Raw genomic sequence first — 13,030 nt, forward strand, 5'->3', positions numbered from 1 at the left:
TTGGACGGATTTGTGACCACTGTTTGGGAGGGATGGTTATATTGTGTATCTGGAATGAATTTTAGGTCTCTACGTCCATCCCATGGGGAATGGGAGCAGTAACAAAGGTGTTGCGTTTATATTTTTGTTGAGTGTAGTTCTATACTGTGTATTGTGTATTTTGTTGTACAGTTATTTTATTTTCAACTTTAATTTATATATTTTATCTTATTCTTTCCCAGTTAAATTTACCCTTCATTCTAATTTGTGTTGTACAGTTATTTCATTTTTTATATTTTATATTTTATATTCTTATATTTTATTCCTTCCTAGTTAAATTTACACTTTTTAATTTTTCATATTTATTTCCTATTTTATTCATAGCCCTTTCCTCTTTTTTTTTCTTTAGGTCACGAGCAGTTGTCTAAGCATTTCACTGCATATCGTACTGTGTATGACTGTGTATGTGACAAATAAAAATTTGAATTTGAAAAATATCAGTGTCCATTGTGCGTGGGAAGAAAACTTATTTTTACAGCGAAAAAAACCCTAAACTTCCGAGCAAGCACCGAGTGCGCAACGACGTAATGGGAAATTCACAGAGAAACTCGCGGATTCTTCCACTGACCGCTGCGGCACACCTGCACCAGGGTAAACCTCCGCCTACCCTACTCCTGCTTTACAGGTGAAAATAGAGCAAAAGGACCGCTGAGTCTTTGACTTTATTTATTGTCTGCTGTGTTTTACTTGCATCTATTTGAAAGAGTGAGTGAAAACACACACAAAAAAAATTATTTTATGTGCTGGAATGTGCAGAAAATAAGTTTAAATATTAAACAAATTTCTTCCAGTCAGAGAATGTTGCATATAATTAAATTTTTGCTTGATGCATAAAGTTAAAAGATTAAAACTAATAAAACAAGTTTTAAAAAGAAACTTTTCCATTTGATTACATTTTGTACGATGGATTGTAGAAAAAGTAGAATTGGGCTGAAAGATCTATTGCTTTATCACCTAATCAGGTTGTAAATCATGTTTTTAAAAAGTAACTAAGTAATTAATTACTTTTGAAAATAAGTCATCAGTAAAGTAATGGGATTACTTTTGGGGGGAAGTAATCAGTAATTAGTTACTGATTACTTTTTTCAAGTAACTTGACCAACACTGCTCCTTAGTGACCCTGAATTTGTCAAATATTTAGAAGATCAGTGGGAACTTTTTCTTTCTACAAATGACTTACCAGGGGTTAGTGCTTCTACTCTGTGGGAGGCGGGTAAGGCATTTCTCAGGGGCTCTATTATCTCTTTCACCTCAGCGAAAAAGAAGAGCACCTTAGCCAAACAATTAGTACTTGAACGCGACATTACTAACTTGGAGAGGGAGTTTAAGAAATCCTCGTCTGTTTCTGTGCTTAAAAAACTGGATGCAGCCAGATCAGCCCTGGACCAACTACTAACTCAGAAAGCAGAAACTGCAATATTCTATGCAAAGCATAGATTATTTGAATCGGGCAACAAACCTGGACGCTTACTTGCCCGACTTGCCCAGGGGAAAAAGGGCTCTTATGCAATACCCTCTCTAAAAGATAAGAAAGGTGTTTTACAATTCGAGGCTAAACTTATCAGCAAAATAATGAAAGAGTTCTATCAGGATATTCCCCTGAGTGTCAAAATACTGTAGATGCTAGGAAATTGTTTCCTGATAATGTTAATCTCCCTATACTATCAGAGGAAAGTCGATTAGATCTTTGCAGTCCTATTAGGGCGCAGGAAATCATAGATGCAATCAAATCCTTACAGAGTGGAAAAGCTCCAGGCCCTGATGGGTTTGGGCCAGAGTTTTATAAAAAAAAAAAAGGCCAAACACATGGTGGGTCCTTTATTAAAAATGTATGTAGAATCGCTTGAGAGGGGCACACTTCCACCCACCTTAAACCTTGCCCACATATCCCTGATCTTAAAGAAGGATAAACCTGCATATGTGTGTATATCTTACAGACCTCTAAGTTTACTTGGTGTAGATTGCAAGATTCTGTCCAAAGTTTTATCTAGACGATTGGAGGAGGTTCTGCCAGTTCTGATAAAGCCTGACCAAACGGGTTTTGTCAAGAATAGATGCTCCCACTGCAATGTGCGCCGAGATCTGTTGGGTAACCTTGTGGAATACCGAATACAGAATTTCCCTTTACGCGGATGACGTGTTGCTCTTTATCACTACGCCAGAAACATCTATTCCTGCACTGACACATATCATTAATCAATTTGGCCTTTTTTCAGGGTATAAAATAAATTATGATAAATCTGAAGCTTTGCCACTGGGTGATAGGGGGAAGTGGGATGCTCCTACTAATTTTCCTTTCAGGTGGTCAACCACTCGTTTTACATATTTAGGTATTAGGGTGTCCGCAGACACAACAGAGTTGTACAAGTTGAACTTTAAACCAATTGTAGCCTCAATCAAGAATGACCTCAATAGGTGGTTTGACCTCCCCTATCTTGGATGGGTAGAATAAGTTTAATCAAAATGAATGTTTCACCCAGAATATTATATCCCATACAAATGTTGCCTGTCAGGATCAACAGAAAAACATTCTCAGAGATTGAGGGATATCTTTCTAAATTGATATGGCATGGGAAGAAATCTAGACTAAAAATACAGATTTTACAACTGCCTACAGATGAGGGGGGGCAGGCACTTCCTAACCTTTTATATTATTACTGTATAATAATAATATAATAATCTCAGGGTGGTTACATTCCTTTCTATACCAAGGCGAGCCACCGGTAGATACTTGGTGCTGTGACCCTCTTTTGCCTCTTAGTCTTTTATCTATTGATCTGGCTGACCTTCCTCTTGGTGTCAGAAATAATTTCATTTTGATGCCTACACTTAAGGTTTGGCATAATATTGCTGCCCACGTCGGAAGAAGAGGTTTTTCTAGTGCACTACAACCTCTAATTAGGAATAAAGCTTAAAGGTATTGGCATTAGTATATTTGATGATTGGCGTTCAAAAAAAAAAAAAGATTTATTTGCGATCTGTTTGTAAAGGGTAGTTTTATGGCAAGTTCAAATTAAATATAATTTACCACAGAAACACTTCTTTGGGTTCCTACAAGTAAGGCACTTTGTAAATTCCCTTAAATTTCCAGCCAATCAACCAGTTTTGAATCCTATTGAAAGCTTTCTTCTTAAATTTAATGAGGAAATAATCACAAAAAAGAAATGTATCTCTCTTTGATGATGAGAGATGATGATGAGATAGCCTTTATTTGTCAGTTGCAAGTCTTTTGTTCACAACTGAGATGACAGACCTTGCCAACCGTACATACAATACACAAACATCACATTGGGGAGACAGGTCAGGCTAGGTAGCGAGGAAAAAAAAAACATCGAAATGTGTAACACAAAAGGATAATACAGGAATGCACAGATATCGTGGCATGGTGGCACAGTGGTTAGCACTGTTGCCGCACATCAAGAAGGTCCTGAGTTCAATTCCACCATCAGGCTGGGGTCTTTCTGTGTGGAGTTTGCATGTTCTCCCCGAGTCTGCGTGGGTTCCCTCCGGGTACTCTGGCTTCCTCCCACCATCCAAACACATGCAGCTTGTGGGGATAGGTTAATTGGATAATCCAAATTGCCACTAGGTGTGAATGTCACTTTTTTTATTTTTATTTTTTATTGTCACATCACATGTGCAGGTACATTGGTACAGCACATGCGAGTGAAATTCTTGTGTGCGAGTTTCACAAGCAACAGAGTTGTGCAAAATACAATAACATAAACAGGCAAAATATACAAATGGCTAAATCTGAAACTAATAAATGTATGTACAATATATAATAGTATATGCAAAAAAAATAAAAAAAATAAATTCTGGATGTGTATACTAAATGTTTTTCTACATGTGTGTGTGTGTGTGTGTGTGTGTGTGTGTGTGTGTGTGTGTGTGTATACACATATTTTACAAATTAAATAGAGTCAATAAATAAAATATATAAAAATATACAGAGTTGAGACATGTGCAAAACAGTGGCATTACTGTACAGTATGGAGTGCATAATGTTGAAGTTCCAGTAGTGAAGCTGAGGTGTCTATGACGTGTTCAGCAGTCTGATGGCCTGGTGGAAGAAGCTGTCTCTCAGTCTGCTGGTTCGGGATCGGATGCTGCAGAACCTCCTTCCTGATGGAAGTAGTCTGAACAGTTTATGGCTGGGGTGACTGGAGTCCTTGATGATCCTCCCCGCTTTCCTCAGGCACCGCTTCCTGTAGATGTCTTGGAGGGAGGGAAGCTCACCTCCAATTATCCATTCAGAGCACCGCACTACTCGCTGGAGAGCTTTGCGGTTGTAGGCGGTGCTGTTGCCATACCAGGTGGTGATGCATCCAGTGAGGATGCTCTCAATGGCACAGTGATAGAAGGTCCTGAGGATGCGGGGGCTCATGCCGAATCTTTTCAGTCTCCTGAGAAAGAAGAGGCGCTGCTGCGCCTTCTTCACTGTTTTGTTTGTGTGTACTGACCACGTAAGATCCTCAGCCAGATGTACACCAAGGAACCGGAAGCTGCTCACTCTCTCCACAGCAGCGCCGTTGATGGTGATGGGGGTGTGTACTTCTCTGCACCTCCGGAAGTCCACTATCAACTCCTTTGTCTTTGCGACGTTGAGGGTGAGATGGTTGTCTTGACACCAGTGGGTCAGGGCGCTGACCTCCTCCCTGTAAGCTGTCTCATCACCGTTGGTGATAAGACCCACCACTGTAGTGTCGTCCGCAAACTTCACAATGATGTTGGAGTTGTTAGTGGCCGTGCAGTCGTAGGTGTAGAGTGAGTATAGGAGAGGGCTCAGTACACACCCCTGTGGAGCACCAGTGTTCAGTGTGACGGGGGATGAGGTGATGTTGCCCAGTCTGACCACTTGGCGTCTGTCAGACAGGAAGCTAAGGATCCAGCTGCAGAGGGAGCTGCTCAGTCCTAGATCCTGCAGTTTCCTGTCCAGCTTCGAGGGAACGATGGTATTGAATGCTGAGCTGTAATCTACAAACAGCATTCTCACATACGTGTCTCTCTTCTCCAGGTGTGACAGGGCAGTATGTAGTGTCAGGGCTATGGCATCATCAGTGGACCTGTTGTGGCGGTATGCGAACTGTAGAGGGTCCAGTGAGTCGGGTAGTGCAGAGCAGATGAAGTCCCTGACCAGCTTCTAGAAGCATTTGCTCACGATGGGGGTCAGGGCTACAGGTCGCCAGTCGTTCAATGAGGAGATGGTGGAGGATTTGGGTACAGGGACGACGGTGGCCATTTTGAAGCAGGCTGGGACTACAGACAGAGAGAGGGAAAGGTTGAAGATGTGCGTGAACACTCCAGCCAGCTGAGCCGCGCATGACTTGAGGACGTGGCCGGGAATCCCGTCCGGACCAGTAGCTTTGCGTGCGTTCACCTTCCTTAAGCACTAGCGCACATCCTCCTCAGACACAGTGTGCGCACTGACGTCATCCGCGGTGCGCACACTGTCCGGTCTCGTGGTGTTCGCTGTGTCGAATCTAGCGTAGAATACGTTTAGATCCTCACACAGAGAGGCCGTGGTCTGCGGTGTGCTGGTTTTCCCTCTAAAGTCTGCGATCGTGTTTAGTCCCTGCCACATACTCCGAGGGTTGTCAAACTGTTGCTCCACCCTGTCCCTGTACTCACGTTTGGCTGCTTTGATCGTCTTCCGGAGTTGGTAATGTGCGTGTTTGTAGTCCGATGTGTTCGCGGAGGCAAAGGCGGTGCTCCGGTGCTCCGTGATTAACGGAGATTAACATCTCCGTTAATCCAGGGTTTTTGATTTGGGAAGGATTTAACTGTTCTGGATGGGACGACATCTTCCACGCATTTCCTGATAAATCCGCAGACTGAGTCTGTGTACTCATCAATGTCCCTAGCAGCCATGTGAAACATTTCCCAGTCCGCGTGATCAAAACAGTCCCACAGCGTAGACTCCGATTGGTCCGTCCAACAGTGCACCGCCCTCCAGGTTGGAGCTTCCTGTTTCAGCTTCTGCCTATAGGCGGGCAGGAGCAGGATGGAGCGGTGATCTGATTGGCCGAATGGGGCGTGGGGGAGGGCTTTGTACGCATCCCGGAAAGAGGTGTAGCAGTGGTCGAGTAGCCGGTCTCCACGAGTGTTAAAATGGATGTGTTGGTGGAGTTTGGGTGAGACTTTCTTCAGGTTTCCCTTATTAAAGTCTCCGGCTGTGATAAACGCTGCCTGTTGTAAATGTGCGAGTGAATGTGAGTGTGAATGGTTGTCTCTCGTTGTGTGTTAGCCCTGCGACAGACTGGCAACCTGTCCGGGGTGTACCCCGCCTCTCGCCCTATGACAGCTGGGATTGGCTCCAGCTCCAGCTCCCGTGACCCTGAAAAGGATAAGCGGAAGCGAATGGATGGATGGATGCACAGATATCAACACACCATAAACACAGACAAGCAACATGGGAAAGTGTTCCAGTGTGTACATCTGATCTGGAACCGCTGCCATCTTCGACTGCGCCTCCAGCTGACCCGATGTCCACATCAGAGGGGAGGTAAGCGTTGCAGGTGGCGTTGGATCCGGGGTAGGGAGGGTGATGCGTCAGTGAGTGCTTATCAGTATCAGTATATGTACTGTATGTGTGTGCGTGTCCATAGTTCAGCTGAGACAGTGTCCTTCGCCCTGCCAGGCTAAGTAAACAGTCTTCCAGCCAACCCAGGTGGCCTTGCATAGAATGGGAAGGAACAGACTCAACACAGTCGTTATCAGGGAGTTTTTGTTCGGCTCCAGCCTTGAGCCCACAGCTGGCGCCGAAGGGGTAGCCGGATTATGATGGTAATTTTTCTTTTGCAACAACTCATGCGAATTTCAAAGCTGTTCTTTACACTGGTCTCTCAATCTCACGTTGGAGAACCGCAAGCTTCCCCATGATGGTATCAAACTTGCGTTCTGTGGTGTTGTCATTCTTTTGCTCAGAGAGCCGATTCTGAGAACTCACGACTGCAGTGAGCTGTTCCACGATGTAATCCAATGTATGCTCAAAGGTGTTATTTTGAGCAGGCCTCTTCTTGATGTAACCCAATATACGCTCAGAGGTGTTATTCTGAGTATTCACGGCAGCTTTAAGCGTCTCCAAGGTCTTAACCATGCTGCTCTCAATGAGCCCATTCTGAGAAGTCGCGCCTTGTCCCATCATTTCAATCCCAGTGGGCAGCCTTGGGGGGGTTTGAACAGCCGGTTCCGCTTTCTTAATTCTCCGATAAGCCAGGGCCAAGCCAGCTCCGATCAGCAAGAACCCTATTATCATGGTTCCGAATAGGTAGATATCTTCAGCGTCCTCGATTGACAGTCCCGCCAGGCACACGATCCTCTGCCACCCGTCCATCGTGTATCCGACAGGGAAAGTCCCTCCAGGACACTCGGGCTCTCCCGAGCCCAGACTTCTCGTTGAGAAAAGGGTGTCAATAGCATTCAGAGACCAGTTGATCAAATCCATAATTCTCTTTAGGTTTTAGAAACAGACTGTGAGAGTGTTCCAGGGAAAGTAATACAAAAAACACGAGACTAGACAAGGACATAAGAACTAAGCAGGGAAGATAAGGGAGAGGAGAGGAGAAAAAGTGCGTCCGCCTCCTCCGAGAGCCAAAAGGAAAGGGAAATGGGAAATTATTGTCTTTGAATTTTGTAACCACTGATAAGGCCAGGATTCGGTGGGAAACAGACCTCGAAGTTCAGCTTAGTGTAGAAGCATGGTCCAAAACTTTTAGATCTGCCAAGAAATTGTTTTCCTGTAACAGACTCCAGGAAAGCTGTTACAGAATCGTACACAGACTGCAGCATACGCCAGAGTTTCTAAATAAAATTCATCCTCAGATTTCTCCTCTTTGTGTAAAGTGCAATACGGATGTGGGGACCTACTACCATTGCATATGGCAATGTCCTTTAATTACTAGATTTTGGAAAAATATTGCTATAGAGCTTCGCTCAATCCTTCTCCAGACGATCCCACTGAACCCTGTGCTGTTCTTTCTGGGACTATCTATAGAAGGGCTCTCTCTGTCTTCTGTACAGATGCTTTTGTTAGGTAAACTTTTACATTTAGCGAGGCGATGTGTACTGTTTCAATGGATTCAGAGACAGCGCCCCACTGTTACACAATGGTACAGAGAAATGTTCAAGGTGCTGCCAATGGAGCGCCTTAGTGCCATCATAAAGGGCAATTGTGATGCATTCTGTAGGATGTGGCGGCCTTTGCTTGATCACCTACCTCGTGACTTTGCTGTGCTATTACTTAAAGGGGGATCAAATTTTGTTTTTAAACACAATAATTAATGTCTGTATTCGCTTTTTTTTCTCTCTCCCCCCCCTTTTTAAAATTTTTTCTTTCCCTTGATTTCAAATATGAAACCCTATACATATTTTGACCCAGACATGTATATCTGTAACTCATGTACCTGTATTTGTTTTTCTTCTTCTCTTTTTCTTATTTGTATTTGGCTGTGCTGATTTGTTGCTGTTTGTGTTGTTCCAAAAAATCAATAAATCATTGTTTAAAATAAATGAATAAAAGAATATATAAAGTCTTACACTCCCTTGCTCCACCACCACTAAAGCAGTTCATTAGGCATAAAGAAAACGCAGACAGGATCACTCGAGCTACAACCCACGGAGACTTGTTTATACACCACAGACGGACAGCACTTGGGCAGAACGTCCTCTCTGTCCACGGTGGCCATCTGTGGAACAGTCTTCCTCAATCCATTAGAAAATGCTTGACATTCAACTTGGCACAGGTTAAAAACTGGTTATGGACAAATCAAGTGTGTGATCATGTATAAATTGTATAGTTTTAATGTTTTATTTGGGAACAGAATAGTTTGTATGTGTGAATTTGGTGATGGAGTTTTTATTATGAATGAATTGTGAATTTTTTTATGAATTATTATGTCTATTTTTTTATTCAATTCAATTAAATGTTATTTATATAGTGCCAAATCACAACAAAAGTCACCTCAAGGCACTTTATATTGTACAGTAGATACAGAGAAAAGCCAACAATCATATGACCCCCTATGAGCAAGCACTTTGGCGACAGTGGGAAGGAAAAACTCCCTTTTAACAGGAAGAAACCTCCAGCAGAACCAGGCTCAGGGAGGAGCGGAGCCATCTGCTGTGATTGGTTGGGGTGAGAGAAGGAAGACAGGTTACAGATGCGCTTCCCAACCCCCTGAGCCGTGTAAACTTCCTGGAGCAGTTTTTTAGTGAGTGTTGGACTCTGCCAGGTTTCCCCTGATCATCAGCACTGGAAGGACAACAATAACAATCCAGAAGTGGATTCCCAAGGATCGGGTCCCCCGACACAAACAGAGTAACATAGTGTACGCTGTTGAGTGCCAGGAGGATTGCCAGAATTTATACATCGGGGAAACCAAACAACCTCTGGCTACAACACAGAAGAGCTACCTTGTCAGGCCAGGACTCTGCAGTCTATTCACACCCACAGGCCAGTGGACACTCTTTCAAGGATGAGGATGTACACTAAGGGTACATCTGTCACCATCTTACAATGCTGTGAGAAAAGATGGCGCCGTGGATGGCAGCCTCGGTACTGCGCTCTCTGCTTTTACTGCTCTTAAACCGGACTAACAAGGACTTTGCACGCTCTGCTGCCCTCTGCTTCACTGAAACCTGGCTCAGTGAGTGAGTCCCAGACGCTGTCTTAAATCTGCCGGGCTTCCAACTTCACCGGGCGGACCGCAAAACAGAGCTCTCAGGGAAAACAAAGGGTGGTGGAGTCTGCTTCTACATTAATGAAGGTTGGTGTACTGATGTCACAGTGTTACAGAAACACTGCAGCCCACACTTGGAAAGTTTTTTCATCAATTGTAAACCGTTTTATTCACCGCGGGACTTTTCTTCCTTCATGCTGGTTGGAGTTTACATCCCTCCACAGGCCAACGCGAACAACGCACTGTGCGAGCTGGCTGACCAGATTACTACCCTGGAGAGGAAATTCCCGGACTCCTTTACAATTATTCTTGGGGATTTTAACAGAGCAAACCTAAACCACGAACTCCCTAAATACAGACAGCATATAGTCTGCCCCACCAGGGACAACATCATACTGGAGCACTGTTACACCACTCTAAAAGATGCCTATCGCTCTGTGCCCCGGGCAGCTTTGGGACATTCTGAATACTGCATGGTCCATCTTATTCCAGTTTATAGGCAAAAACTCAAACGTGCGAAGCCTGTAGTCAAAACTGTGAAGAAGTGGACTAACGCAGCAAAGCAGGAACTGCAGGACTGTTTTGACTCCACTGATTGGACTGTTTTTGAAGCTGCATCTGAGAACCTGGATGAGCTCACGGACACTGTGACATCATACATCAGTTTTTGTGAAGATGTGTGTGTGCCAACAAAGACCTTTTGCACATACAGTGGGGCAAAAAAGTATTTAGCCAGCCACCGATTGTGCAAGTTCCCCCACCTAAAATGATGACAGAGGTCAGTAATTTGCACCAGAGGTACACTTCAACTGTGAGAGACAGAATGTGGAAAAAAAATCCATGAATCCACATGGTAGGATTTGTAAAGAATTTATTGGTAAATCAGGGTGGAAAATAAGTATTTGGTCAATAACAGAAATACAACTCAATACTTTGTAACATAACCTTTGTTGGCAATAACAGAGGTCAAACGTTTACTATAGGTCTTTACCAGGTTTGCACACACAGTAGCTGGTATTTTGGCCCATTCCTCCATGCAGATCTTCTCGAGAGCAGTGATGTTTTGGGGCTGTCGCCGAGCAACACGGACTTTCAACTCCCGCCACAGATTTTCTATGGGGTTGAGGTCTGGAGACTGGCTAGGCCACTCCAGGACTTTCAAATGCTTCTTACGGAGCCACTCCTTTGTTGCCCGGGCGGTGTGTTTTGGATCATTGTCATGTTGGAAGACCCAGCCTCGTTTCATCTTCAAAGTTCTCACTGATGGAAGGAGGTTTTGGCTCAAACTCTCACGATACATGGCCCCATTCATTCTGTCCTTAACACGGATCAGTCGTCCTGTCCCTTTGGCAGAAAAACAGCCCCATAGCATGATGTTTCCACCCCCATGCTTCACAGTAGGTATGGTGTTCTTGGGATGCAACTCAGTATTCTTCTTCCTCCAAACACGACGAGTTGAGTTTATACCAAAAAGTTCTACTTTGGTTTCATCTGACCACATGACATTCTCCCAATCCTCTGCTGTATCATCCATGTGCTCTCTGGCAAACTTCAGACGGGCCTGGACATGCACTGGCTTCAGCAGCGGAACACGTCTGGCACTGCGGGATTTGATTCCCTGCCGTTGTAGTGTGTTACTGATGGTGACCTTTGTTACTTTGGTCCCAGCTCTCTGCAGGTCATTCATCAGGTCCCCCCGTGTGGTTCTGGGATCTTTGCTCACCGTTCTCATGATCATTTTGACCCCACGGGATGAGATCTTGCGTGGAGCCCCAGATCGAGGGAGATTATCAGTGGTCTTGTATGTCTTCCATTTTCTGATGATTGCTCCCACAGTTGATTTTTTCACACCAAGCTGCTTGCCTATTGTAGATTCACTCTTCCCAGTCTGGTGCAGGTCTACAATACTTTTCCTGGTGTCCTTCGAAAGCTCTTTGGTCTTGGCCATGGCGGAGTTTGGAGTCTGACTGTTTGAGGCTGTGGACAGGTGTCTTTTATACAGATGATGAGTTCAAACAGGTGCCATTCATACAGGTAACGAGTGGGGGACAGAAAAGCTTCTTACAGAAGACGTTACAGGTCTGTGAGAGCCAGAGATTTTCCTTGTTTGAGGTGACCAAATACTTATTTTCCACCCTAATTTACGAATAAATTCTTTACAAATCCTACCATGTGAATTCATGGACCTTTTTTCACATTCTGTCTCTCACAGTTGAAGTGTACCCCTGGTGCAAATTACTGACCTCTGTCATCATTTTAAGTGGGGGAACTTGCACAATCGGTGGCTGACTAAATACTTTTTTGCCCCACTGTACAACAACAATAAACCATGGTTCAATTCTAAACTCCAACATCTTCGTATGACCAAGGAGAACGCCTACAGAAGTGGTGACAGGCCCCTGTACAAGCAAGCCAGGAACACACTGACCAAGGAGATCAAAGCAGCTAAAAGGATCTACTCCCAGAAGCTGGAAGAACGGCTTTCAGCCAATGACCCAGCATCAGTGTGGAGGGGTCTGCAGGAAATCACCAGCTACAGACGCCCCCCACCCACTATTGAAGCAAACAAAGACCTGGCCAACGAGTTAAACACTTTCTACTGCAGGTTTGAGACGGACAGACTCCCACGCCTCACCCTCCTGCCTCAAAACCTGTGCTGAACAGCTGGCTCCCATCTTTACTCACATCTTCAACAGATCCCTGGAGCTGTGTGAAGTTCCCTCCTGCTTCAAACGCTCCACCATCATCCCTGTTCCCAAGAAACCCACCATCACAGGACTGAATGACTGTCGCCTTGACGTCTGTGGTCATGAAATCCTTCGAACGACTGGTGTTAGCCCATCTGAAAGACATTACAGGCCACCAGCTGGACCCTGTGCAGTTTGCCTACCGGGATCGTTGAGTGACTACCCATCAGTGTTTTCAGCCAAATCAGTGAGTGCTAGTCTGTCGCTGTTCAGTTGTGTGTTAACGGCTGCCTCTGTGGATTTTCCAGCAGGAGTGCGGGAACAGGAGGGCAGCAAGCAGCAAGTATCATGGGAGCGGAGACACGGAGCAAGAGCACTGAGAAGAAGACACGGCGGGAAACTGTTCTTGAAGTACACTGAGAAAGAGAGAGAGAGAGAGCTGTGCATGTGTCACAATACGGCTGTGTGCAGGCAAAAGTAGGACCCAAACGCAAACTCACAGAGACAAAAGGTAAACTCAAAAAACACAGCTTTATTGCTGGCGTGGAGTGGGACAGGTAAAACAATACAAAATAAACTAAACTGGGAAAACTAAAGCTCAAGGAGCCACAGGGAAAAATCACA

This window comes from Rhamphochromis sp. 'chilingali', assembly GCF_963969265.1.
Source record: "Rhamphochromis sp. 'chilingali' genome assembly, chromosome: 10".
Lineage (NCBI taxonomy): Eukaryota > Metazoa > Chordata > Actinopteri > Cichliformes > Cichlidae > Rhamphochromis > Rhamphochromis sp. 'chilingali'.